At 41.9% G+C, this 27,423-nt stretch overlaps 1 long non-coding RNA gene across 1 annotated transcript in view; it reads right to left on the reverse strand.

Moving 5' to 3' along the window:
* The window catches only part of LOC121667244, a 99,656-nt gene that overhangs the window by 45,736 nt on the left and 26,497 nt on the right, over window positions 1–27,423 (reverse strand). The window contains exon 2 of the long non-coding RNA XR_006016980.1: window positions 16,898–16,987. This is a non-coding gene — a long non-coding RNA (uncharacterized LOC121667244). The remainder of the gene's footprint in view (window positions 1–16,897; window positions 16,988–27,423) is intronic.

Raw genomic sequence — 27,423 nt, forward strand, 5'->3', positions numbered from 1 at the left:
TAGATTATCTCCATCAATAAGGTTTTTTAATGTCAGAAACATTCATTACATGCTGGCTCCTATAATCTGTTGGGAAATTACTCCTCCTAAGCTAAACAATAGGAAATCTTACAGTAATAACATAACTGAAGCAGTGCATATGAAATAAATGGTCTGATCAACATCAAGCCCCATTCAATAACCTATTAATACATCATCTATACAAGCACTTAACCTACAACTGGCATCATTCTGCAGGAGCAGAATCAGACAAAAATACTGGCAAAATCATCCCAACTATTTTAAAGACATGAACAGCAGTGATTCCTCTGGGTAAGTCTAAATGACATCATCAGCCAGTTATTAGCCTCCTTTTTCTAGACATCCACATTTCTACCACCCAAGTTGCATTATTAGAAAGAGATTTTGGAAATACAAGTTCAGTGTTGGGGAACTAGGGAGGTCAGAGGTGTTAAAACTGGTCGCACCAAGTTTTATTTCTCTTGCAGAAAGATCAAAAAGTTCTGATTTTAGCTGAGAAGCTCAACTCACTACTGAAACTGGGAGATGCCTTACCTGCCTCTCCAACAAGAAATGAACAAACAGATTTTAAAATAAAACACAATAACTCATTAAACATGCCATCCTTTATCTTTTAATTTTAGCCAGAAATACATGAGCAGGAGATGCTAACAATTTTTAATTTTAAGGGCAGGAAGAACTGTGGCAATCACCTAATCAGATCTGCTTGTGTATGTGGAATGGACCCCAGCAACTCCTACACCAAAAGGAATAAAATGTGGCTGAACTAAAAGCACTCCTCTTAGAAAGCAAATTCTTATTTAAAGACTGTGAGTAGTGATCAACAAATCACTTTCCTCAATAAATTACTGTAGCAGTTAATTAAAATGTGTCCCTTATGTTCAGTTTTCTTTGGCATCCAACATGTAGAGAGCAGACTTTGTTTTATCTTGCGTTACATCCAGGCAAAGTTTGTAAGGACTGGCAGTAATTTTTCTCTACAAAAATGGATAGAAACTGGAGGCACCTTTCTGGTACACTGCCTGATACTTCTACACCATCAAAAAAAAGGCACAAACATTGCTCCTACTCCAATTTCTGCTAGTGCCTGGAAGGTGTTTGTGCTGCAGCTACCACATGTGTCACAACTTGTGCCAACACTTCTTCAATCACAACCACCACCTGCCCTGGCTAGGGCGCTCTGGCCCACGAGTCCCAACACAATCTGCCATCACACCTTCATTCTGTGGTGCACAGACATCTTTCCATAATAAATACAAAAGCTCTTTAATTTTCTTCAGTTTTCCCTCCACGCTGCATATGCTCGTGATGAAAGATGCCTTGTTATTGTCTCCTTGCTACTCTGAACAGACTGAACACTGTAAAAAGGATAAAGATTTGAAAAGATCTGTGGGAAGCAGGACAAAAGAATCTTTTTGAAAGCATCTTTTTTTCCAACAGCCCAGCTTCTCCTATGGACCCCTTTTTCCTCCTCCCTGCCCCCAGGGTGATGCAGACTCCCTCTCCCACTGCACAAAAGGGAAAAGTTGACTCTGCCATTTCCTGCTGTGGGCAAGGGCAGGAGGAACTGGTACTGCAGGAATGCCCCAGCCCACGTGTGGAGCTTTTCCTGGACAGGGGTGGGCAGGGATGGGTGGCTTATCCCTGTGCTGCTCTCCCAGCTGTTCTCCCTACCCCAGCTGAGGCAGGGAAGGCAGCCCAGTGCCTTGGGCAGCTCCAGGCTTTGCTGCATCCAAAACCTGCCCTGCAGCCACCTCCATGGCAATGGACCAGAGTTGTGTGTGTTGGGGTGAATCACATTAGAGCTATTTAGTACTGGGAATTTCTATATTTATAACGTAACAGTAGCAACTTAAGTGCTCCAGGGTCCCTGGACTCACACATCTATCTTCTGGAAGTACTTGTCATGGAGGTGTCAAACCCAGGAGCATCAGGATGACAGTTTGTTAAAATGGGCAAGCTAAAAGATTCTGCTCAGTTAACACTTGAATGGCTTATGAGCCACTCATTTTCATATTTGATTTAAGTTTGAGGGAGTTGATTGCATGTGGAAGTGCAGGGCCTGACAATAAACAAAGGAATCATTCATAGGGCAAAAGCCTTTTGTTTCAAACCAAACTTGCAGAATCGTGGCAGGCTGTCTCTTGTTCTGAACCTGTTTCTCCTACAACTGGTTTGAACACACACTGGTCCTGGGCATCTTCTACACAGGAACAGTCAAAATACATGACAGCTCTGTGATCCAGATGTGCTTTTGTTTTGTGCCATTGTTTTATTTGCAGATGTACCATCAGCTACCACAAAAGAGGGTATTTCATCTAGTGCTCTCAGCCCTCAGCTTCTTGCCACCATCTCTGAGCTGTTGCTGAACTGGGGGAACCTCACTTTTCCTGGCAGAGCTGCTTGGAAGAGCCCTTCTTGCTTCAGAAGAAATGGCTGGGTTAGCCAAATGGAACAGGTCTGACCAGGATGAGGGGTTTGGAGAGGGCAGTAGGTGGGATGTGTTCTGGGGCTGACATGTCTCACACCATGCAGGACCCTCAGCACACACCATGGGTGGATATTTTACCAATGCTTGGGCTCTTCTTTCCCATCAGACACTCTGCAAGCAGCCACCAAAACACAGCTGTGACATAAATAGGCGAGAATTAAGTGGAACTATCCACATATCTCTTCTTAACAACAAGCGCTGCCTGAGATTTCAAAAGTTCATAAAATTCCAGGGGAGTTAGGTTTTTTCCTCCCAGCCACCAAAAAGCTGTTCATTGTGGAAGAGCAATCTCCTCCATTCTGAGACCCCCAGTGAGCCAAAAGTGCAGAAGCTGAAGGAGAAAAAAAAAACCAGACAAGTATTTCCTCTGCTGCCTGGTCACCTCCTTTTCAAAGGGATGTAACTCAGTGCAATTACAGTGCAGGGAAGTCAAAAAATCACTGCCCATCATATGTACAAGAGATACAAACCACATCCAAGCCCTTCATACTCCCAGTGAGCAATTCCAGGCACTTTGTGCACTGGTTTATGGCAGCCTGGACAGGAACTAAAATGTACTTAGGAAGTTCCTACTAAAAACACAGCATTATCATCTAAAGGCCTCAGGTGATGTTCTGAATTTTTAACTATATAAACAAATATGATGATCTTTGTTATTTAGAGAGAAGCAGATGGAAACAGGGATCAGAACAGTGTGTAAGTAAGAACACAACTAAAGACAGACCAAATGAAATCATGGTACAAAAAAGCAACACATCTGCCGGGATAAGGAAGGATACAGAGACACAGAGAGAATGTCATTGTCTTCAACTTCCAGGTCTCAAAAATGCCTGAGAATAAAAACTCCACGAGTCAAAAATATCATCATAAACTTCTTGAAGTACTTACCTCTGTTTATTCCTGCCTTTCATAATTTAAAACACACTGTATATGAAAATCTGCCATCTCAAATTTCATTTTATTGTAAAATATAATGAATCAAAATGAAATATTTCAGAAATGGAAAAGAAAAAAGGAAGAAATCACAGAAATGAGAAAGCTCTAGTTAGGTCAGTTAGCATTCCAAACAGTTTGTTTGAAAAATTCTTTGAAAGCTGCCAGCTCCTGACAGTTGGCTTTTTTAAACACAACAGGATTTTTCTGATAAAAAACTATTTTGTTTATTATTTTTTGACTGCTTGACTTCAAGTAAAGCTCATTTTAAGCAGATTATATTGCAATTAGATCTAACAACTTTTGCAAGGCATGGATAAAGACCTACAGCATTGAACTCTGAGGGAGAGAGAATTCCTTAGACCAGTAAATTAATATGCTTCAGTAAGTCCATTCTTGTTTGTGAGCAAGTGGCTGATATTTCCTGCAGTCAGACCCTGCCTGACCCTTGGTAAATGGAATGCAGTTCAAAGACTTGACGTTGCAGTGTAGATTTCTAAGCAACATTTTTCACTGCCATAATGCAAATTCAGTGTCAAGCCAAAGCTTCCAGGATGGATTCAGTTAGGGGACTCTAATTAGATCATTTGGCTGTGGCTGCAGGTCCTCCACCTGAACATCAGCACATCAGGATGTCTGAGATGAGATAGTGCCTGCATGTACAACCAAAAATCTGTAGGCAAGCTGGCCAACAGCACAGCCCCATTTTCTGGTGGCTGTACATTCCTGGTTGGGGTCTTCCTCAAACTGATAAAACATGGGGCAGACTGTATTTTTTTTGTTTCCCTAAGACATATTTCACCCAACACGTGCCATGTACAGCATAAGATGACAACATCCGTGAAGAGATTGTTTTGCACAGAGGAATTTGTGACTCATCAAGAAGAAAGGTGAGTTCTGCTGAATATATAATGCCAACTTTGACAGGAAATCTATGTTTCCACTAAGAGGCAGAGTATCAAATTAGCAAAGACAGCACAGTTCCAGAAAACTGCAGCTCAGCAGTTAACTTATGCAAGTGATGAACTTGGCATAAGCGACCTGAAGATTCCACCTCCTAGGAAACCCTCACATCCATAATAAAACCAGAGTGATTACCATGCATGGCTCTCCCTGGCTGTACATCACTGATGTGGGGCCATGCTGGGGCAGATCCACCTGGATGTGTCGGACCTGCTCTGGATGTGGAGTCAAACGTGGTGACACATCAAAAGAAGCTGTTGCAATGCCCCTGCACCCCTTCACTTCTATTTTTAGAATCAGCAAGGATGGTAGTGCTGTGGCTTTGCCTCCACCTTCACAATATAGGTGAAAAAACCCAAATGATGGGGAATTTCAACAGCTCCTTCTGTCTGTGTAACCACTACAAAGGAAGGACATTGGCAGCTCAGTACTGGTATCCAGCCAGCAGGTACATTACCTCAGACCCCACAGATGGTTTCAGGAGCTCTGCAGCTACAGAAATGACAGCCTTTCCTTTCCAGCCTGCAGTCTCTGAACAAACTCACACACCTTTTAAGTATTAATGAAGTGCTCTGCTCACCTAATGAAAGCAAGTTTTCTGTACTGAGTGAGCTGGGGCCTTGGCAAGCCAATTAGTGCAAGATTTTGCAACTCCTACCCATGCTATTTAGTGCTGTTGTAGAAAGTGCTCACTGGCAGAGCTTTCTGGTGAGCTGGCAGAAACCAAATTGTCAAAAGTAATTTTCCCCCAAGGGCACAATCCACTTTGATACATTTTCTATTTTGAGAAATATAAGTGTTTCAGAACTGCCACTGATTCTAAAAGTGTTGGGCTGTTATTAAAGAACCAGCCTCAGATTTCAGCTTGGCATTCCTTGTTTAGAAATCATTTGCCTTGAAACGCACAAGAGTGTATTATTTAAATCAATAACAACATAACATAACCTAGGTATATATTAACTTCATACATCTATATTAACTTCAAGTTATTTTAAAAGTCTGAAGCAGCAAGATACCAGGGACAAGGATAAGAATTACGGAACGTTTAGGAATCCAGAAAGAGGAGAAATAAGAAAAGAAATAAAACATTAAGTTTTAGGACAGCTTGCAGAAGTTGTGATTGATTTCATGCAGTAGAAGTTGTCCCTGCTTTCAGCCACGAACATGAATGAACAAGCACAGACCAGGGAAACAAACCCAAGGGACCTTCAAGGGGACTGTGGGCATCCTCAGGGAGCAGTGTCCCACCACAGTACCTCCTGACCTCTAAACCCTGCTGGCATGCCATGCTCCAATGCCCTGAGGCTTCCATGACAGTTAAATCGAGGATTTGTATGCTGCCTCTCCGTGCATTTAATCCTCAGCTCTCCATTTCCCAAAGGAAGCTCTCATGGCTGCTATAGCTGGCATTCCCCTGAGCTGTGATGCAGCCTGTGGTGATGGGATCTCTGAGGAAGACTTTTCACACAGTGCTTCTCCCCTGCTACAATAATTCCCAAGTTCTAATTTTCCTCATGCCACTGCTGCTCAAGAGCAGTGAGTTATGATGTCTGGAGGCTGAGGAAGGAAATGATCAGTCAATCGAGCAGGCTCCATTCTCCCAGCTAGGATGCAGGGGCACTTCAGAGCATTTAGGAGACTGGAAAAGTTGCTCAGTTAGTGCCCAAGCAAACCTGAATGTGGCACTGATCAGTAATTTATAGTCACACAGGCCCAGCCCTACCCTTTTGTAGGGGGTACTGTGAAGGTGTTTCTGTCTCTCAAACACTTCTCCAAGTATTTGTGACCCACACTATGGTATAACTATGACTGGAGGGCGATTAAGATACCAGCTAACCCCAGCACCCCTGAAAGCTCAGTGATTAAATACATAGTATATTCTTACTTTCTTGTACTTCATGTGTTTTATGCAGCTCAGCTGCACTAAGGGCAAAACCCTAACAAACTTTGGCTTACAAGTACGTTTTGCAGCTAACAAATACCTGCCTCAGCTTCAGTGTTCATAGACTAGCAAAAAGCAGTCATTAAGTTCTATTTACTTATGGAAGATTTTCCTAGATGCGAGAGAATGCCCCCTCCTTCCTCTGAGTTTTTCACTGTGGAGCTCTTTGAATAATCTTTTATGCTCTGGGGTATTGAAATACTAAGCTCTGACAAAAAGAAGGCTTCATGGAAAAAATCAAATTAGAATCATCTCTTTTTAATGAGCCTGTGTCTATGGCTGTTTCTCATCGTTTTCCATAGAGGAAGAACCAAGTTCTTGGACGAGGTAAGAAGCAATCAGAAGTGTCAGCAAAAACAACACACTTTCTCCTAGCTGCCGTGTCAGTTTAATTCTGGAAAACCACACATTTCTCAGTATTATCAGTTAGCAAAAGAAACCAAGGAGATTATTAGTTAATGCTATGGGATTGCCGACATTACCTCTCTGTGCCAACGTGGAAATGGTCTCCTAGTCCAAAAATGCTTATATACCCAAGCACATGGAAATATTTAAGAATAATGAAATCTTAAAGATTTCCTGGCTTTATAACATCATCTGCAAGTGAGATATTGTATCATCTTCAATGAAAAGAAGATTCAATCCTGTCGATGCCCTATTCACCAATCAGGTAACAGATTCATCCCTTTTACTTCCCCTCTCCTGCAGACTTCCTGTACGTCACGTTCTGGCTTACATGCATTTAAATAAAAGTCTCCTCTCTTTGAATGTTACTGGTGGACATTTTTTGCCCAAAGGTCAGCATCCCCTCTGAGTGTACTGCATGCCTTTGGACAAAATACAGAGGTAGTATCACAAACTGAAATACAATAACATGATTACAAACTACATCTCAGCTAATGCTGAGCAGTCCACTCTTAGCTCTACTTTTCATTAACAATTTGCACTCTACCTTTTTAGATGAAAAAGGAGTTGGAGAAGAACTAGGAAAAAAAAAAAAAAGGCATCCTAGAAAACTTCACTTGACATTGGTGCCTAATGTAAACTCTGTAACGTGGGACTACATGGCCAGATCATCCTTCCAGAACGCCCTGCCCCGTACGGAAACCTGGAAAAGGGACTTGCTGTTGATCCACACATCAAAATACAGAGCAGAGTGAAGCTGCTCTGAGGTAGTGGGAAGTTTTTCTAAAGACCAGAACACAGCTGTGCTGGAAGCACTGAGCAGGAGATTGCAGTCCCCAGCCTGCCTGCCAGGCAATCAGAGCCCGTCAATAAACCAATACCCAGCCATACCCTTCCCTCCCTATTCTCCATCCCCACCACCTGGTTTGCAGATACTTTGTATTCCCTGAATTGCCTTGCTGCTTGAGCTACACAGGCACAGAGTTAACAAAACTCAAACATGAGTTCATGCAGCTCTGTCTCTGTGAAGGGAAGGAAGGGGGAAGCAGAATGCAGAAAGCACCAATAATGCTGTTGCCTTACCACGGGCCTTTCTCAAAGCTATTGATTTTCTGTCACAACTCTTTACTGAAATCACAGCATGGCCTTCTGGCTGGCTGAGATGCATTTTTGTGTAAACATGCTCCCTGGTGTCTCTGTATTATCACATTATCCTCACATGCCAACTCTCAGCATCCCTGTCACCACTAGAAGCTGACACACAGGTTTCCTTTTTATAAAAACATAAAGCTGCAATAAATTCCAGTTCAGTTTAAACTAAACCCATTGTTCCTGATTCATATTCATAGTACCTTATTCCCAGCATCAGAATTTTCCCTCTCCTTGTTTTTCTCTCTTTGAAGGAAAATGCTGTTTACTGGGAAGCTGTGCTAAAGCTCTAATTAACATGAGTTGCACTGAGCAAAAAGCACACCAGCAAACAGGCCTGTTCTAACCCTATTTTTAAATCATATTACATTTCAAGACATGCTCCCTCTGTTGTGTAGGCCCACACAGTCACTTAGGGCTCACTGCCTGCTTCAGCTGCTGGCTGTTTCCCAAATTTTCCTTCCCTTCTTATTCTCTGCCCATGGAGACAACAAACGAGCTGTTTCCACAATCAGGAGAGGCTCCTTGCTGAGTCAAAAGAATGAGCTCTTGTTAGAGAGGAAAATACTCTCAAGACACAGGTGTGCAAGCGACATCATAATTACCATCAGAATAGATGGTCTGCAAATTGCCCAGCATTCGTAATTAACAGTGCTCCCTAATGAAGACCACTCTGTGTGGGATTACCACCTAATAATGCTTCATAGCTGCATGAACAAAGCTTTATTTCACTGAGAAAATGAGGATCAAATATTCACAGAAGTAATCTACCCCAGAGTGCAAGATCCCCAAGTCAGGGATAAAACTGTGGGTTATTTAAATATCAATCAAAATGAATTTGTTCTTAAACACTGGTTTACCACTGAGATACAAGCCAAGCTAATGGGAGCTGCATCATGGAAATCTCTTCTGGAACCTGGTGAGATGCATCTACAGGTCCTGAGGGAACTGGCAGAGGATGTGGCCAAGCCACAATCCATCATATCTGAGAAGCCATGGCAGTTTTACAGTTACTGACTTTAAAAGGGGAAATATAACCCCACTTTTAAAAAGGGGAAAAAAGGAAAACCTGGGGGACTACAGTCTCACCTTGGTGCCCAGCAAGATCATGCTACGGCACGTCAGTGGTAATGGGAACGTAATGGGAATGTAACTGGTGACAGCCACCATGGCTTCACTAAGGGCAAGTGGTGCCTGACAAATTGGATGGCAAACTGTGACAGAGTTATCGTGTTAGTGGATAAGGGAAGAGCAACTGATGTCATCTACTTGGGCTTGTGCAAAGCATTTGACACTGTCTTGTTTGATGTCTTTGTGTCTGAAACAGAGAGAGACATTGCTGGGAGAAAAGGATTAAAACCTGAAGATTTGGCGAGGAGGGAACAGTTTCACTGGAAGTGACCTCGCATCTGGGAATGCTAAGAGTATCAGTGTGGGAAAACTAGTATTTGCTAGGACAAACTAAGCCTGAGAGATCCTGTGTCCCTGTATGCCTCTGCCTCCTGGTGTTGTTGGTGAGGCAACAAAATAAATCTGCTCTTTGCATTGCACCTGGGGCTTGGTGCTCAACCAGATTGGCTCTAGGTGTTGATTCACACCCACACAGATTTGATGTGTGGAAAAGGAATTGGCTGGATGGTCATACTCCAGGAGTTTTGCTCAATGACTCAAAGTCCAAGAGGAGAGCAGTGATAAATCCATTCCACATGGATTGGCACTGGGAGCAGAGCACTGATATCTTTGTTGGTGACATGGACAGTGTGCTCAGTGCACCCTCAGATTTGTTGATGACCAAAGCTGTGAGGTGTGGTCAACACACTGGAGGGGAGGGATGCCATCCAGAGGGACCTGGATAGGCTTCAGAACTGGGTCTGTATGAAATTCATGAAGACTGCTTAGTCCTGAAGACAGGAAAGTTCTTCAGCAAGCTCCTCCTCTCCCTAACTCAGCCTGGACCCAGTCTGAAGCTTAACTGATTCTATGATCTGTGGCAGAAAGGACAAGAGGCACAGTTGCAGCAGCCTGTACAGGTTTTATCCCAGAGTTTAAAAGTCACTTTGCAGAAAGTGTAAAGCACTTTTAGATTCTGCTGGTGCCAGAGAATCACCATTAATGCCGGTTTTTAATGTATCCAGGGTCAATAAAATTGAGGAAATTCCAGTGTAAGGATGTCGGATATTTGCTCGTTACCAATTCAAATGTTATTCTGATGAGGTCAGGGCCTAATTGTACAAGGACACTGAGACCTGAAGAATAAATGATAAAAACATGCCCCAATTTCTTAAGGAAGAATTATAGCAGCGATTAGCATTTGTATCACACTTAGTGTCAAAGTACCCCATAGCACTTCACAAAGCCCATCTCTGCCCCACCGTGGTCATTCAGCAATCCTGGAGGTCAGCAGCACTTTGTGCATCTGCCCTTCCTCCTCCTTCCCAGGCAGCACTGGCAGAGCCAGGCATACCACACGGAGTGGTCAGGGTGCAACACTGCAGCATTTACGGGGCAAGAGAATCCAACAGCCTCTGACAGCTCCTGGGGCTACCTGGCTTTCTCCAAGCCTCCTGCAGGACCGACTTCCTGCCCTCTGTCCCTTTGGCACTATCAGAATACCCTCACTGGAGCAACTCCAGTCAGCCAGGGCCACAGAATGCCCGAGACATAATCAGCTTTGCATTGTGAGAGAAGACAAAATATGACACGAATGGGGGAGAGAAAACCTGGTTTATCCATGCTGATTTTGGTGGTTTTCTTACAATTCGTGCCAACCCAAACCTCAGCCAAAATAGTTTTGAATGGTACCACGAAGTTAAAAGGAAAATGTGGTGTCTGGCCATACTGAGGGATTAGTTTTGTCAGGACAAAACCTCCTATAGCTGACTTAATAACTTGGCAAAGGCACTGTAAATAAAGGCAACACTGAATCTGCCAATTCCCAGCTTGTCAAGCTCTTCCACGACCAACAAACCACAAAAGTAATTACAGACAGTTAAAATGCAAAGAGCAGGAGGCCATTTCCTAAAAGGCACAATTACTGTGCCCCTAGAGGCTGGGTTTAAGTTTACACCCTGAATTAATTTCCATTCATTTTCATCTGAAATTTGTTTGGCTTTCCCAAGATGTACGTTTGAGATGTTTCCAATTTATCTGAGACTTCATCATGAAGGAACTTGCAGCACACACTTCAATGACGTGTTTAAGTCCCTCATTCCCGTGACATTTGGCAATAGTCAGCTTTCTATGAGGCAGACTTCTAAATAGCCCAAAATAAAGATCTTGTTTTCAGCATCTTAATTTGGAGTTTTCAGTATCAGTCTCAAAAAATGAACTATTTATTTGCAGGGTTGAGTTGATAATCCTACATATCTGTTGGCTGCAGGGCCGAAAGATGCTCCTATGAACATCTAATCTTGTTTCCTGGATAAAAATGATACAAATTTCACCACAAGTGCTTGCATTCCTCAGAACATTTCTTGGGTTTTGAGTAGAAACACACATATGCATTCAGCACTGAAACAGGCTTGAATCCAGCTACACAAATGTTGTAACAACAACAGAGGGAAACAAATGAAATGTTACAGCCCTTTCACATGGCCCGAGCAGTGGAAGAAGCGTTGAGCTCCTGGGAATGCTCTTGCTCTCAGAAGAGAACAAGAAGAGATGATAATCATCCAAAAATTATCCAAAGAGGTGTCCCTGTGCTGCTCAACACCCTGAAAGCTGCGCACTGATAGGTGTTCACACCATTTAACTTCAGACATTCCCAGTTTGATACCTCCATGTACAGTTACTGAAAAGAGAGGCAGGTTCCTAACATGGATTCTCTGTAACACCCTCCAGAAGTCCCATTTCCCTTTGGAGTACCCAGGTTCCTAAGAACTGTTCTAAGAATATCCTTTATTGTCTCACTTTTCTGGCTCTTGGGCAGAATATATATTGTACTTTCACAGTAGGTAATTTATTCAGAGGCATTTTCCAAGTCAGAGGAGTTACTCCCAGCCCCAGCTGAGCTTCTTGGTAAATGTGCCCTGTGCAGAACAGCAAACACAGAGAGGACAAAGCTGAGGAGGGTTCAGCTGTGCCAGCAAAGCACACTGAGGGGCTACACAAACTGCTCAGCCTCCCTAGAACACAAGGAGTTTAAATTTGGCGGGAGGGAGTCTTTTATAAATCTGGAAACAGATGGCTCCTGTGTGTGCTGTACTTCCATCTACCTTTTTCCCAAGGCCACAGAGGAGCCCAGACTGATGCTGACTGGGAGAAGTCCAGACCATTTCTGCCACTCATTAACATGAGCAGTGCAGAACAGGGAGCAACCACAGCCATGCTGTTTCCACCTACACACAGGAATGCCCACAGGATACACCAACTGCAGACCCTCATGAAATTACCCATAGAAATAACAAGACTGTTCTCAGGAATCACTGGGAATCCCACTGCCAGAGCTACAAACCACCACACCTAACCTGCTCTGGGTTAGGCAGACAACACCACGGATCACAACCAAGGTCAGCAATTTGATACTTTCCTGCTTCAGTACATGATGTAACCAAAGTCTCTGTAAGACCTGTTCTTTACAGACATTCTCAACACACAAACAGAAATCAAAAATCTCCAGTCTGCCTGCTTAAATCCTGCTGGAGTATATCTGTACACTTCACTACAAAGCCCCACCAAAGAAGAGCAGATTTATGTCAGATGGGCATATGACACTGTTTCTTTCTTCCCCTTATGCATCCTTACCACTGACATACCAGGCACCTTGTTGAGATGCCTGTGCTTTGCAGAACAGTTATAAAGAGCATTACTAAAAAAAACAGTTTTCATTATTCACAAAAGCCTATATAAGTTACCAGGCCAGTATTTCAGTCATTCAGTGTTATTTTCTGCCAGGAATATACAAGTTAATATGACCTTTTACAACATCTACCCTTAAGATGCCTCCAAGCTATGATGGGATTACAAAATTTGAAATCTGCTGAGGCAGATGAAACATTTCATGTTAGAATGACCTGAAAAATACAGGGTATGCCCATGTATTCCCTCGAAATTCTCATTCAGTGGGTTTCAGGGTTTATTTTTCCTCTCTGCTGATTTGCAGACCCTTAAGCATTTCCCTTTGGATCCCCCAATGTCAGCACAATAATAATATTCTTGCCTTTCTTAATTACCTTTCTCAGATCTCTTAGAAGCAGCTAATAGACCAACAGGGATCCATAGAGAATAATCTGAAAATGATGAGTTAATAACTTCATAAGGACAGGCCCTTAAGTGATTGTCCTTCAAAGAAGGACGCGCTTTAATAACAGTGTATATATTATATAGCAGTTTCCTGCTCTTCTGTCTTGCATAACAGAAATAACAACTGCAACCTTTGCAATCCTTTGACACTACATTTGTTTAAACTGTCACAAAACTTGCCCAGAGCAGGCTGGGGCAGTCAGGGTCAGCAGAATGGTGAATTCCAGGCTCAGGAATTCCGGCAAGCTACAGTATGCAAAACAGACTTGATGGTAATGCTTATTTTTATGTGGCTCTCTCCATGAGGAGGGTTACAAAATGCTCCATGCAGAGCCAATCATTCACAGTTCAAGCAACCAGGGATGGCGCTGAGGGAAACCTCATTTCAAAAGGAAAGTAATATACATTTTAGTACTGGAAGTTTTAATGGTAATGTACACTAGAGAGAAATAGCACTTAGAAAAATGCACTAATGATACTGTCTTTTTGATGGAGACATCAGAGGAATGATTTCCATGGCGCTTTTGATCCTGGACTCTGAAGGTGAAATTTTCTGTTCAGGAGCTGATGTGTAAGTTTTTATGAGGCTCTCATTAACCTTAGCTTGAAACTTTCAGTGGGACACACACTTTTACTAGACACTGTGTAGAGGTAAATTTAAGGAAGATGAAGTCTATTAGAAAACAACAAACTTCAAAACCAACTATTTCACTCAGGAGATTTTTATCTGAAGTCTCATTAGATGACTCACAACTATTCTCAAGCCCCAAGCAACACCCCCCTGGAATGTCACACGAAGGATGCTGCAGACATACAACTCTGGTTTGTAAAATCAAGCCAAGGCAATAAACTTGGTCAACAGGCAAAATCCAGGGTAGCTTTCTCTACAGCACTGGGGCACTGACCTGTGAGAAAGGGGAGGGGGGAAAAAAATTCAAGACCACTTCTTAAGACTGTGCAGAGAAACAGATCCTCAGGTGTTAACCCTCAGCACCAGGTGCCCAATTCACAAGGTAACAGCCTGGTTGTAACTTTTCCACCTCAGCAAGCAGGGAAAACAGTATCAGTCCTTTTAAGTTGTAGTCCTGCTTGTGAAGGATGAAATCTTTAAAAAACCTGGTCACTGCTGACCAAACAAATACACAGTATAATGTTGGCTATAAGCTGCAGCTGAAATGTGTGTTTAAATTATACACAGAACAAACTCAAACACCATCCATGCTTCCAAGGGTGTTCAAGAAGGTATTTAAAGATTTCTGTGAACAATTTGCAAAGTGAAAACATCCAAACCTGTTTCAGAAGTTCTTTGCCTCAGGCACCAGCTCTATCTCTACATTAAGTTTTCATACACAGAGGTAGAGAGCAGATAGCCAGTGCAAGCAGACAGTTTTCAACAGGGGTGTTTCAGTCTCTCAGTCAGAGGTTTATCTGAGCAGCCTGTGCTCTGTTTAACAGAAACATCCAAAGCCCAAAGATCAGGATCGCTCAACCATTCACATAAAAAGATGAAGAAGAAATGCAGACACTATAGGAGTTCATTAAATGATGCTGTTGATTGGCAAGTCATCTGTCAACCTGACACTGGGCTATTTAGACACCTGAAAAAGACCTGTTTTCAGAGTCCTTCTGTGAAAACCTGAACAACGTTTGCTCTGGGATGCACATCATGTTAGCTAAAATTAACATTTTTGTCTCTCAGCTTTTTCAATTGTCTAAATTCTGACCTCCCAAGCATTGTTTCTCTTTGCAAGTTTAACTTGCTATGATGTAGATGGAAATAGTGCAGAGTATTTCAAGCTGCCTGGCTCTGAAGGAATAGAAAGGATGTAATCTTGGAGGTGGGAAAGGAGAGAAAAAGAACTGCTTTGTTGTAACACACTACTCCTTGTTCAAAAGGCTGTGTGACACCTCCAAGTTTTGACAACACAGCTGCATTTATATCTACTTGTGATGAGAGTTCCCATCAGCTCAAACTTGGCATTGTGCCTGACTGGCAATTCATTACTTACTGTAATGTAGGAGCACTTTTTAAATCACAGCAGCTCCTCTTTACTGCTCTCTCTCCACTCTACCCTGAGGAGCTGACGTGCCTAAGTGGAGATGCCACCACCAAGCTCTGGGGCGGTGTTCCCCAGCTGGTGCACAGCCTGTTTATTCCAAACAGGGGCCTCAGAGAGATGCTCCAAATCGTAGTCTGAGGCAGCCTCTCTCCCCATCCACCACAGAGATAGCCAAGATATGTAAAATGAGTAATGAAGGGGAAAAACATAAAACATGGCTCTGTTCAAGAATTAATGTGCTCATTTTAACTCAACAAGCTCAATCTTCTCTGTTTACAGCCTAAATTATCTCCTTTAACACTGAAACAATAGAGGGAGAACACTGCCACTGCTTCCCTCATGGTAAGCAGACAGGTGCATGCTGCTTGTTGGAGTTAAAAAATGAGCCTCCTAATAGGATAATATAGTTTGGATTATATTAGTTAGAGAAAAATTGAGATGAGAAAGCCTCAAAGGCATAATCATCATGAAACATGGGGCTGATTACTGAGAAGTGCTGAGCTGCAGACAAAGTCATTGGGTGTTATATGTGCATGATAATATGATCACTACTGTCTTTCCACAAATTATGGGCAAAAGGTAGATTTTCATACAGCTACCCATCCAAGTTTCCCTCACTAAGTGTTTTTATACATAAATTTTTAAAATCCGCAGCTCATAATCGTTCCCATTTAAACCTCTGCAAGTGCACAGAACAGCAGCACAATTATTTATAATCCATATGTAGAATGCAGAAATTGTATAGCACTCGATGAACATGCACTGCTGCACATTCATGCAGAGGAACAATATCACAGAGACATTGCTTGAAGGAAGATCAATCCTCTTGACCAATGTAATGAAGAGAAAATTAAGGCTAATGAGAAGATCAATCCAAGAAAATTCAAAGACTTCAGCTATTACTCCAACTAGAGATCAGAGGAAAAGTGGTTTTACATCACTGGGATTTTCCAGTGTGTCTGAGGAACCAGAACACTCTACAGCTTCACAGGCCCTGTTCTGACAGTGAGCAGGGAAAGGATCACACAGCACCAGCTGCACCTACCAGTGGGCTGGGCAGCCTGGACTGTTATCCCATAGTGAAAATAAAGGTACTGCAGCAAAGGAACAAGATAAAAACTTGGCAATCAAGAGCGTTCTTGAAAAACCTTCACACCTGTGCCAAGGGAACATCTCTGCTGGTATCAGCCCAGACAGGAGCTCAGAGCAAACAGGAGGAAGGGCAAAAGTCAGAAGCTCTAGCAGAAAGTCCATCAGTGATACTTTAAGTGACTTGAACTGTGAGCCAAGAAATGAATAAATTATGACATCAAAGTCTGCACTCATATTAAGTGACAGGGTCCTAATTTAATATTTATTTTTATGTTGGGGGAATTCATTACCCAGAAATGTTTATGTGCTCTCTAGAAAACACATATTCACTTTCTTCTTCTTAAATTACTGTTATTGGTATTCCTATTGGCAGGGGGAAATACAGAACCACACAAAACTGCCCAAATCACAACATAACACTTCAACATGTCCATCAGCTAATGCTAATCTATAATTGAACACCATGTAGGTACTCAGGAAATCCATTAAACTATATAGATTGTTCCTTCAGGATCAGTGCTTCAGATTGCTTTACATAAGGAAAGGCATCCAAGGTCTAGGACACTGTGAAAAAACCCACAGATCTACAGAAATACTTACCAGGCATTTCAGGAAAGACATCTGACAATCAGAATGCTTGATAACTTCAAAAAGAATACACTCACTGAAGACGTCCACCACAGAAAATGCCTGCAAAGACATAAAAGGACTTGAATGGCTTTGAAAGTCAGTCAAAACTCATTCAAAATTGTGATTCCATGGTTTAACCCTAGCCATTTCTTTTCCTTACACAGATGGCCCATCTGTTTGACTGTGAAAAAAAATTGGCAAAGAAGGTAAATACATTAATGCTTTAACAGTTTTTAATGCTATGTGCTAATTGTCTCTATTACCAAATCAAAGGTGTGGGATAATAAAACAGAGACAAACCCCATGAAAAATCACAACTGAAATTAAAAAAAAAGGGAAGTCTTATATCTCCAGCGGAGAGGCATTACACCTGCTGCCTCTGAGTCAAAATGCTTTGCTGTAAAGACCTGCAACTCCCATCCCCTTTTGAAACAAAACTCTGAGCATGCCCTGATGATAAGCAAAATGTCAGAGTGAGGTCAGTGCTGTGTTCAGATGACAAGCACAGGAGAACAGAACACCATTGGCACCATCCAGGACAGACAGAAATGCTCTGCAACATAATAGAAGTCCTTATATTTATTGAAAAACACATTTCTTTGCAATACTATGCTGTAAGCCAATTGTTCTCTTTCTCAAAGGCTCCTAATTTCCCACGTATTAGTTTCCTCCAGTGGTGCCAGTTGTTCATATGGATTTTCACACGTACAGTTCTCTCCCTATTCCATCAGAAGTTGGAGATGAAAACTCTTTTGAAACCCTTTCACTGTCAGAAGAGACTGCCTGATGAGAGCATAAGGCTGGCAACACAGAGAAGGAAAAAAGCCTTGTTTGAGAGTCCTGTCCATGTGTGACAGCAGCCCAGCAGGAATTTTAATGGCAACAGGCAGGTAATTGCTGTGCAGCTCAGCACTGAGTGCTCCAGTGTGTGCACACATGGAAACTGAGAAGAGCCTTCCCTGCTCCATCAGCCAGTGCTGGCTCAGAATTGAGAGCTGCTTGCTCTGATGGATGCTTCAGGCTCATTAAGATAAGCACATGACGTGGCCAACCCCACCTGGACATCATCTGAGCAACTATCCCAGGTAAAACATCTCCTGTCATTAAAAAGAACTGGAGCAATTGAGCTTCTGCTGCTTCTCCTGGATTAAGACTTCAAGAAAGCTTAAAGAAAGCAGTCTCCCACTGTAAGGAAAGAGATGACACCAAATCACTACACCTGGCTCACGGATCTGCTGAGAACTTGGGGGTGAGGACTGATAAGCAGACAGAGCTCATTTTCCTTACTAGCAGAAATGGGAAATAAGGCGAGTTGGAAAGATGTATGCCTTATAAGGGAACCACGTTTCGAGTGCTTTGAGGACAGGCTCCACCAGAGCACTCAGAATTGGCACTCTGAGCTAAAGGAAACAAATTATTAGACGACTCTGAAAACAAAAACTGCTGTACTTTACCCTAAAAAATTCAAGTACCACACTGTCTGCAGGACAAAGCTGAAGTCTATCAGCAAATCTCTTACCTTCCTTACACCTCCTTTTCAGCATGTTAAGATTTTAAAAATTAGCTGCTTATCCCCAGCTTTATCCAAAGGAGACATGGCATTTTGTGAGACATTCATATTCTGATTCTAACTAGCAGGAGATCTCTGGAATATACCTTTTACAATAGGATTGCCAGTGTGCATCTGCTCCTTGTTCCTCTTCAGCTTTGCACTGTTTTCAGTAACAGACTACATCTGAGTTTGATTTCCTGCTTCCACTGGTCTCCTTGGTACTCTGAGAGCCAAAGTCACCACTGAAATCTTGGCAGAGGCCAAGCTTTAATTCACCAGTAATGCAATCCATTACAATTACAGATAAAATGCATAAGTGCTGGATACATTTATGCAAGTTGTATAGGAGAACTTGTCATTGATTTATCCTTTGCCAACCTGTTTAGCACCCTGGAACAAAACACAGACTTTCAGAAAGCTGCTCTCATTCCATTCAGCAACACAACACCTGTGAGTGAGAGCAAATGCTACTTCTACAGGCATTCTTCCTTACTCTGAAAGGGAAAGTAATACAGATTATTGGTGTGGAGAACTTCTACTATTTACTTTTCTTTCATGTCTTGACTTCATGAAAGCATTCCTTCATTGATTTTTTTTTTTTTTAAAGTCAAAGCCATTGATGAAAGGGAATCACCCTTTACTGTACCATAAAGTGCTGCCTGCCACCCTCCAAAGGGCACTGCTCCAAATTAAAATATGATTAGACTCTCTAGGATGACCTTGTGAAAAATCAGGGATGTGTTTATTTCCCTGCCTTCCAAATCAACCTTGCTCGATTTAGAAGCAAAGAAAAGATGTTTTTCCTAATTGCCAGCCCTGAAAACTCTTGGAGTTTTCTGAGACTCTGAGTCTGTGCAGTCTCAGCAACAGTAAAGACAAAGAAATAGTTAATGATTCTCAGTGAAGAGCACAAATAGTTAACGATCCTGGGAGCTACCTGCAAGCAGACTCCAGCTCACTCATCTACAGCTGGGCTGAATCTGCAAGGCTGACAAATAAAAAAGCAATAAATGTTTCTTTCTTTCACCGAAACGTTAAGTCATAATTTACAACACAGAGATCCTTCATAGCTGCTCTACAAGAAAGGGGTTTATCTGCCCCTTAATTTCATACAGCAGTTAGCCAAAGGGTTTCTCTGCCTTTTTACTGAAACGACGCCCATTATAGGAGATACATGTTAGCATGGGCAGCAACTCAGGAACTCCTCCCTGGGATGTGGGGCTGACTGGTTTTACATTAATGGATTATCCCAAACAGTTGGCTTCAGTCATGGCCAATGGATTTGACTCCCTGTACTTGAGGAAAATCTTAAATTCTCCTCGAGAGCCAAGGACTAACCTGCACTCCCAGCAGGCTCACCAAGGATTACCAGGAATCAGCATTCATCCAGCTGAGAAGCCAGAGCTACAGGAACAGGGCACCGGGCCACCAGTTAATCTCCTACTGAGACAGGAGCAGAGGAAGTTGTCAAACCTGCTTTTCTGCCACTGAGGCTCGATGCTTTGGCCATCACAAAACTGACCCTAAGAGAAGCTGGCTGAAAGTGCTGAGCTGGAAGCGCAGCATTGATTGGATTGCACTCCCAAACCCTGGCAGCAATCATGAGCAGCACTTGCTGGACAACCTACAGCACTTGACTCAGCACTTACTGGACAATGGCAGCAGCCACTGTCCAGGATAAAACATCTCCAAATTACAGCCATTTTCTATCTACACATCAAGAGTCACAAGACCATCTTTTCCATGACAACACTTATCTACTTTAGTCCCATGCTGCTCCTTGCAGCAGGACACAAGCTTCCCTTCACGCTTTAGAGACAGACACTAGAGAAGTCTGCTGCTGAGTGGAAATTAAAATTGTAGTAGCCACTAAGCTGGGAAAAAGATATTAATTCCAGGAGATAAATAGGGCAATGCTTATCCTGCCACCTTCTATACGAGACTCATTTAGGTATTCCTATAAGGTGCACATTTCCTGCTCACACACAAGCTCTTCTGCCTTCAAATACAACCCCTGTCTGATCCCTAACTGGTGTTAGCATCAGGGGCCTAAGGTGAATTTTGAGACTGGTCATCTTTAGCCCAGCCTTCTCAAGAGAGAACACACTCTACATTTCTGCGTGCTGCACAGGTGGAAAAACTTCCAACAAATCTACTCGTTTTTTGCAAATGTCCAAAATGAAAGGTCACATGGAATGCACCATATGGAGCAAAATAAGGATGCCAGCTCTATTTTCTCATTTTGGTATCTATAACAAAGTTCACACAAACCTCCATGTGTGTTTGTTTTAATGTAACTCACAATCTGCACGATTTTAGAGAAGGCTTCTAAAATGCACTACATATAACACCACTGGTTACTTTCACATGGCATCCCTTTAAGCCCAGGTGCAAGTCAGAAGCAGATGTGGACATTCATTTTTTTCTTTATTTTCAGGCAAGCGAGCCTATCTGCCCAACTTTATTCACCACCCTTGGGAGGTATTCCTGCTGCCTTGGATTTACAGTGCCAGAAGGTAGCTTCTGTGAAAAGACTTATATCCATGCAGCTAAAGCAAAGAAAGGAATTCTCCTGGAGGGTAGCTCAGAGCAGGACCTGTAACCAGGCCCTCAGAGTATCACTTCTGATAAAGCTCTTTCTCCCCACTGAGGAACCAGGGAGAGGAGAAAGGCTGGCTTCTTAAAGTATGTCCCTTAAATCCAGCTATTTCAGTATCTTCTTACGGAACATTTTGGGGTTTGAAGCTTTTCCTGATTTTTTTATACTTGAATTCAATCAAACCCAGTCTATTTGCATTAAAAGCCCATTTGAAAATAACTAGCTAGAAGTGCCAAATTGCCAGCCCCGGAGGTGAAGCATTTTTTATGAGCAGTATGGAGTTCTCATGAGCAGAGGCAATGAAAACCTGTCAGCACAGTCACACTTTCAGCACCCTTCACAATGCCTGGCACATAAAGACCACCAAAAGGTGGGAAGGACTCATTTCAATACTCTTTGAAAAGGTACAATCTTTACTAAAAATGCTAAATAGCTTTAAATATGTATCAACACATACTGTCCTTTCTTAGGAAGTAATAAAAAATATGTTGATTCATTTCCCATTGAATTTCAACTGGTAATTATCTTTACAGGGACTACAAGGCTACAAGGTATGTAATGTGTAATGCAACTTCTAACTATTTCCACTCTGAAATATATCAGAAAAATGGGGAACTTAATGGTAGAAACTTCTTGTGACTCATGGTGGGTTTATGAGTTGTCAGAGTGAAGAATAAATGCAGTAACTGAATGTGAAAATATAACAGCCATTCTGTACACACCATAGCTCAGGTGTAGTTCCAGAGTTGAGAATATCCTTATCCAGCAAAAGCAATTAAATACATACTTAGCTTTAAGTAATCCCACAGGAATCTACAACATCTAAAAAGTAAGCAGTAATCATGAACAAAATTCTCTCTCTGAAGGAATATTTATACAACTGAATGTCCTAACTGAGGCAAAAGAAGGATTTCCTTGTGACTTTCTCACGGTTGAAATTATTTGCCTCATCTCTGAACTATTAGTTTCAGTGTGTGTGTATGTATCTCAGTGAAAGAGAACAAAAAATACAAAAAATATTCATTCTTGAGCCCATTTGCTCACATGTTGAGAACACCGGAGTTTCTGGAAAGTGAGGCATGGATTACAAGAGACTCCTGAGCGGCCACAAAATGAGTGATAAAAGTATTTCGTAATTATCTTTCTCAAGTACGTTCCTAATTCTGATTCTAAGTCACCTTAAAGTCCACTCACTGACACCCCTGGCTTCTTCTCCTATATCAGCTCTCCTGGGAAAAAGCTGGTTTGTTTGTCAGCGCGGTCCTGTTCAGCTGTGGTTTGCTACAGCCACTGCCTTTTCCCAGAGCCAAGTAAAGCACCAAGCATCTCTTTTGCTTTGCTGGGATAAAATTACTGGATGAAGTACTGGGGAGAAGGTGTGTGGATATCTTATTTAAACAGTGGCTGAGGAAAGAGCCCCATGATGGATGAGGTGCTCAGTGCTTCCCTAGTAACTCACTAAACCCAAACAGCTCATGAATTTCTTTTTCCTCACAGGGCTCAGGAAACCAGGCATGATTCTGTCTTTGCTTAGAGAATGAACCACTGCAGGGGTGGACAAAGGGTGGAAAGTTTACCTTTCTCAGGTGTTTTCTGATAATAGGAAGTGTAGAGAACACCCGGGATCACAGAAAGGTTTCCAGTCTGCTTAGATGAGATGATCATAGACAGCACCTTGCATGCACCGAACAGACCATTCACACAGGGGTGAGGCTGGGTGAGAACAGGAATCAAAGAGCATTCTCTTGTCTGCTGCTTGGGCACAGCAGAGGCCAGGCCTATGGCACAGTGTCCACATGGACAGCACAGCCAGATGCTACCACACGGCTTAATCATAGCAAGTCGTGAACCCTTGCTGCTGTCCCCATCTGTCCAGGCAACCCAAAATTCCTCTTTGAGCAAAAAGTGACACCTGTCTGATAACTTGCCTAAGATTTTGACTTGCTAAGAATCACACATACTGCAAACAAAAAAAGACACAGGACATCCATCTTAAAGATCCTCACGTGTGCCAGACCTGTTGTTCACTCCCACTGCAGCAACACACATCTTGGGGCCTTCCCTCCTCTCCCTTTTATTGTATTTTAAAAGATAGCAAGTCTGTTAATTAGTGTCAAAGATACAATGCAAACTAGCTGAAAGCAGCTTTTCTGCCACTGATCACTGACAAGCTAATAGGCCTGACATTTCCTTCAGCACACTATTCCTTTGATTAATGCAGCTGCACAATTTTTTTTTTTTGAAAATTTGTGTAATACTCTCCCATGACAGGGATTGATTTACAAATATATGAAAAAGATGAAGAAGAGGTGGACTTTCAGTATGGGGAAAAAAGTTATAATGAGGTTCCCAGCCACAGTCAGGGAGGCTGTTACACTGACTGAATCTTGGGCAGTTTATTACTGACTTAGGTACTAGCAAGGATCTCTTAAAAGGCAGAGGGGTCAGCAGCATTTTCCTGTGATGGGAACCTGTTGCTAAAAATTCTTGGAGGACAATTTCCTTATGTGACACTGCCAACACTTCTTCAAAAGACTTGCACAAAAATAAAGCCCTTCTTCAGTATTTCAGTCTAAATTATTGAAAATAAGTTGCTATTTTTTATTTATCTTCTTGTTCTCTGCTGAGCCAAGCTGCCTCCAGCTGTCTATCCCAAAGCTCAATGGCTGCTCCAGCATTTTTGAGCAAAACAGATTCTCTTGTCTTCAGGCTTACATGCATGAAATGCAAAAGTAACTTTACATTCAGTCTGAACTTTGTATTTTCAAGTCTGACTGAATTTGCCATATAAAATATGAAAACTCAGCCTGAGAGGTTCAGTCTGGATTTTTATTTTCAGCTTTTCCTTGGCAAAAAACAACCACCCTCTCTGCTTGTAAACATGATCCCTTGTCCAAGATCATCGGTGGAGTTAGTGGACTGGAAAGTGGAACATTTGGTTGGTTTTTGTTTCCAAAGTTTCCTAGAAGAGTCATGGTAAAATCAATACCCTGAGATGACTCTGCCTGGGGTCCTTGAGGAAAATATCATACATGACCTTACAGTATGTTTGTGCCCATCTGTTCTTCTGCTCTCATTCCATCCTTTCTTCCAAAACTTTCCATTACCAAAGTAGAAATATAAACACCTTCAAAAAGTTTCTTGGCTGTACATGTTTTAGCTGAATTTTTTTTTTCTTCCCGACACACTAAAGATATACAAGCTATAAAATCCACTCACTCCTTAACACATGGAAAATGCAACCCCCACCAAGGATCAACCATCGAAGCAGATTTTAGAAGACTGAAACCCTTCAGCAGACCCACTGCTGGCTGAGCTGTCTGAGAAAGGCCATGCTGAGCCCAATGGGGGGATGACTAAGCAACATTTCACATCTGCAGCCAGGGATATTCCCTTGAGAGAGACAGATTCAAGTCCCTTTTCACCACAGTTCTAAAAGTGAAACCCAGGTCTCCCCTGTCCACACCAGATGTCCTTGCCACCAGGCTTCTAGCTGCTCCTGTGCTACAGCATGTGACATTTTCTTTGGCTTCTAGAGATGCAGAATTTCCTGGACACTAATGAATTTCCATGAAAGGTTTCAGTTATAGTGAATCAGCTTTTCCTAATGAAAAATGACAGTGACAGAAATTTCTCTGCCAGCTCTCTCACATTGGATAACCTTCAGAAACTCAATTCTTCTCTGTGTTTCTCCATCTTGAAACAGGGCAATAACACCAACCTCTTTTTCATAAACTTCTCTGGTATATCTGGACAAAAGCACCGTGTAAGAGCAAAGTATCATTATTATTTATTATTCTAAGCATGCCTGAGACAAGGGAAAAGCAAAACACTGCGATACTCACTGAGGTAACAAAATACAGCCATTCCTCTGGTAACACTTTTAAAATGTTACAGCTCAGCTTTCTTTTTTTTCCTTTTGGTAGCTGTCTAAAGGGTTGATAAAATTCCCCAGTATTAAAACTGAAAAAAACCAATTTCATCTCTTAAAGTAAGTAGGCAAAGTAGACAGGAGAAAAAATTCTCTAAGCATACAAACAGCCTCTGATGGTTTTGTCTCAAAGCAAGATTTTTTTGTTGCCAGCATTTTCTTGAGCACACAACGAATCAGTCCTGAAAAACATCTCCATATTGCAAGTGCCATATCCAGAATATTACACTTCAGGGATAAAACTCTTTGATATCTCAAAATATCACTTAAATTATAGTAATAAAAGCAGATTAAGCACTCAGTATCCTGCCACTCACATCATCAGCAAAACATCCACACAGAACAATGTTTTATGGAATAAATCTCCATACCAACAAAGTATCTAGATAGTTAAATGCCATTCAGCAGAGATTACCACCCAAAGTTATTTCTCACCACATTTCAGTGAGATTATAAAATATCACAAGAAACAGAAATGTTCAAGATGTGCAAAAATCCATTCTCTTCTGCAGAGAGCTTTAGAAGTACAAAAATGCCACCCAGGCTGGTAGAGGACACTTCCTCAACACCAGTTCCATTATCTTTAAATTATCCAGGTACCAAAGTATAAAAACCCTTCTATAATCAAGGGAAATACAAAAAATTATGTCTCCTTTGCTGCCTGTATCTTCCTTTCCTAAATCTTCCATTTCCAGAGTATTTTTCAATCAAGAGGCAATATACCATGACCATAAAAATTATTACAGGCTCTTAAAAGACCCTCTTGGCTTTGGAAAGAGACTTTAAAATGCTAAATAATTTCTGTCAGCCTTCGAGTCATTAAAAACCTCTGGAAAAGATTCAAACTCTGTGCCTGGGAGAGAGAATTATTTCTGTAATTGAAAGAAGAACAGCAAAACACAAATTCTTTAATAGCACATGGACTCTTGGGAGATTAAGCAATCAGCTATCTTGTCAACTCAAAATATACACTTGGGCTGTTTTTTTTCTGTATTTGTTGGTTTCAAGGTGAAAACTTATTATTTCATAAAATACAATTAGAGTATTTTGCGTAGGAAGTTCCAAATCCCTAAAAAAAAGATGTGCAGAAGCTGGTGAGTCTTCACACACAGATTAATCCATAGAGAGGGGAAATGAAAGCCTTCCTGCTGGCCCATAATGAGTTTCATACTATCTACTACCTGAATGCATCTACCTGTGAGACACTGTGAGTTATTTTCATACCTCAGACACAGAGCAGTTCATTTAAAGTGACTTGTCTTATCTACCTGGCGTGGTTAAGTGGCTGCTGTGCAAAAAGCCGTGCATGGAAAGAAAGATACCTAAATGCAACACCCCTCCCAGGAGAAGAGATCGATCACAGAGACAAAATAGGAGTCTGATGAGCAGCAGCTTTATTGGATGGCATTATTGGGGCATCTCTCTGCTCCTTCAATACCTCCAGGTACTTTACTGAATTTATTTGTCAGAAAAGTCCCTTGGTTGCCATCTCTCAAGCACAACTCTTTGCTTCTCTCCAGAGGGTCAGTCTGTTTCATTGCTTCCATTCCAGTCTGGGCAGGCAGCTACATAAATGATGGAACGAAAAACTTAACCCTTACAATGTTCAGAGACAACTCACGGTCAGTTCTACCCATTTTAGGCCTGGGGAGGTTATTTCCTTCCTTATTTTGCTGGGATTTTTGTTGTTTTGATCAGGGTTGTGTTTGTTGTTTGGTTTAAAATCTTGTTTAGGTTGGATTACCCAGCCCCAATCAAATTACAAACCTTAATATGTCTTTTCTAGTGCACATTCTCACTTCTTTGCAGTCCCAGTCTCTAATCAGGTATGCAGTCTGGGGTTTGCATTTATAACCAGTTTCAATTGGCATTAAGCGGAGCCATATTCGCAGAATCAAAGATTAAATGCAACCGTTAGTGGCTTCCCTGTTTTTGCTGGTTATGCTCATTCACTGTTCATTGTCTGCAAGGCTGGTCTTGCATGATAGTGCTGGTTCAGGGCATCAAGGTGCTGCATCTTTATATATATACCCACACATAAAATTAAATTCAAGGTTTGTCTAGTGCTATTGCTCTACAGAGTTTTCTATCCTGCAGTAAATCCCTGCAAGACAGACACACAAGTATTAGGAAGGTTTACAGGGTACAACTGCTCCTGTATAACCAAACCCACTGGGCTGTGAGGTTTGGTGCCTGTTCTTCATTAACCAGCAAATACAGGGAGAGATTAGTTACTGCAGAGAGACAAGCACAGCAGAACTAATTAAAGCAAAGTGCTTCATGAAGGACACTGCACAGTGTTGTAGCAGAACTTCAGAAGAGCTCAGAATTCCTGTTCTACCCTACCTTTTGATATAAAATACCATCTCAAGGCCCAAATCCATATCCAAACACCAACATATCCTCACCAACAT

This window comes from Corvus kubaryi, unplaced genomic scaffold (genome assembly GCF_017639235.1).
Source record: "Corvus kubaryi isolate FWS band 111438036 unplaced genomic scaffold, C.kubaryi_AGA036_p1.0 37357, whole genome shotgun sequence".
Taxonomy (NCBI): domain Eukaryota; kingdom Metazoa; phylum Chordata; class Aves; order Passeriformes; family Corvidae; genus Corvus; species Corvus kubaryi.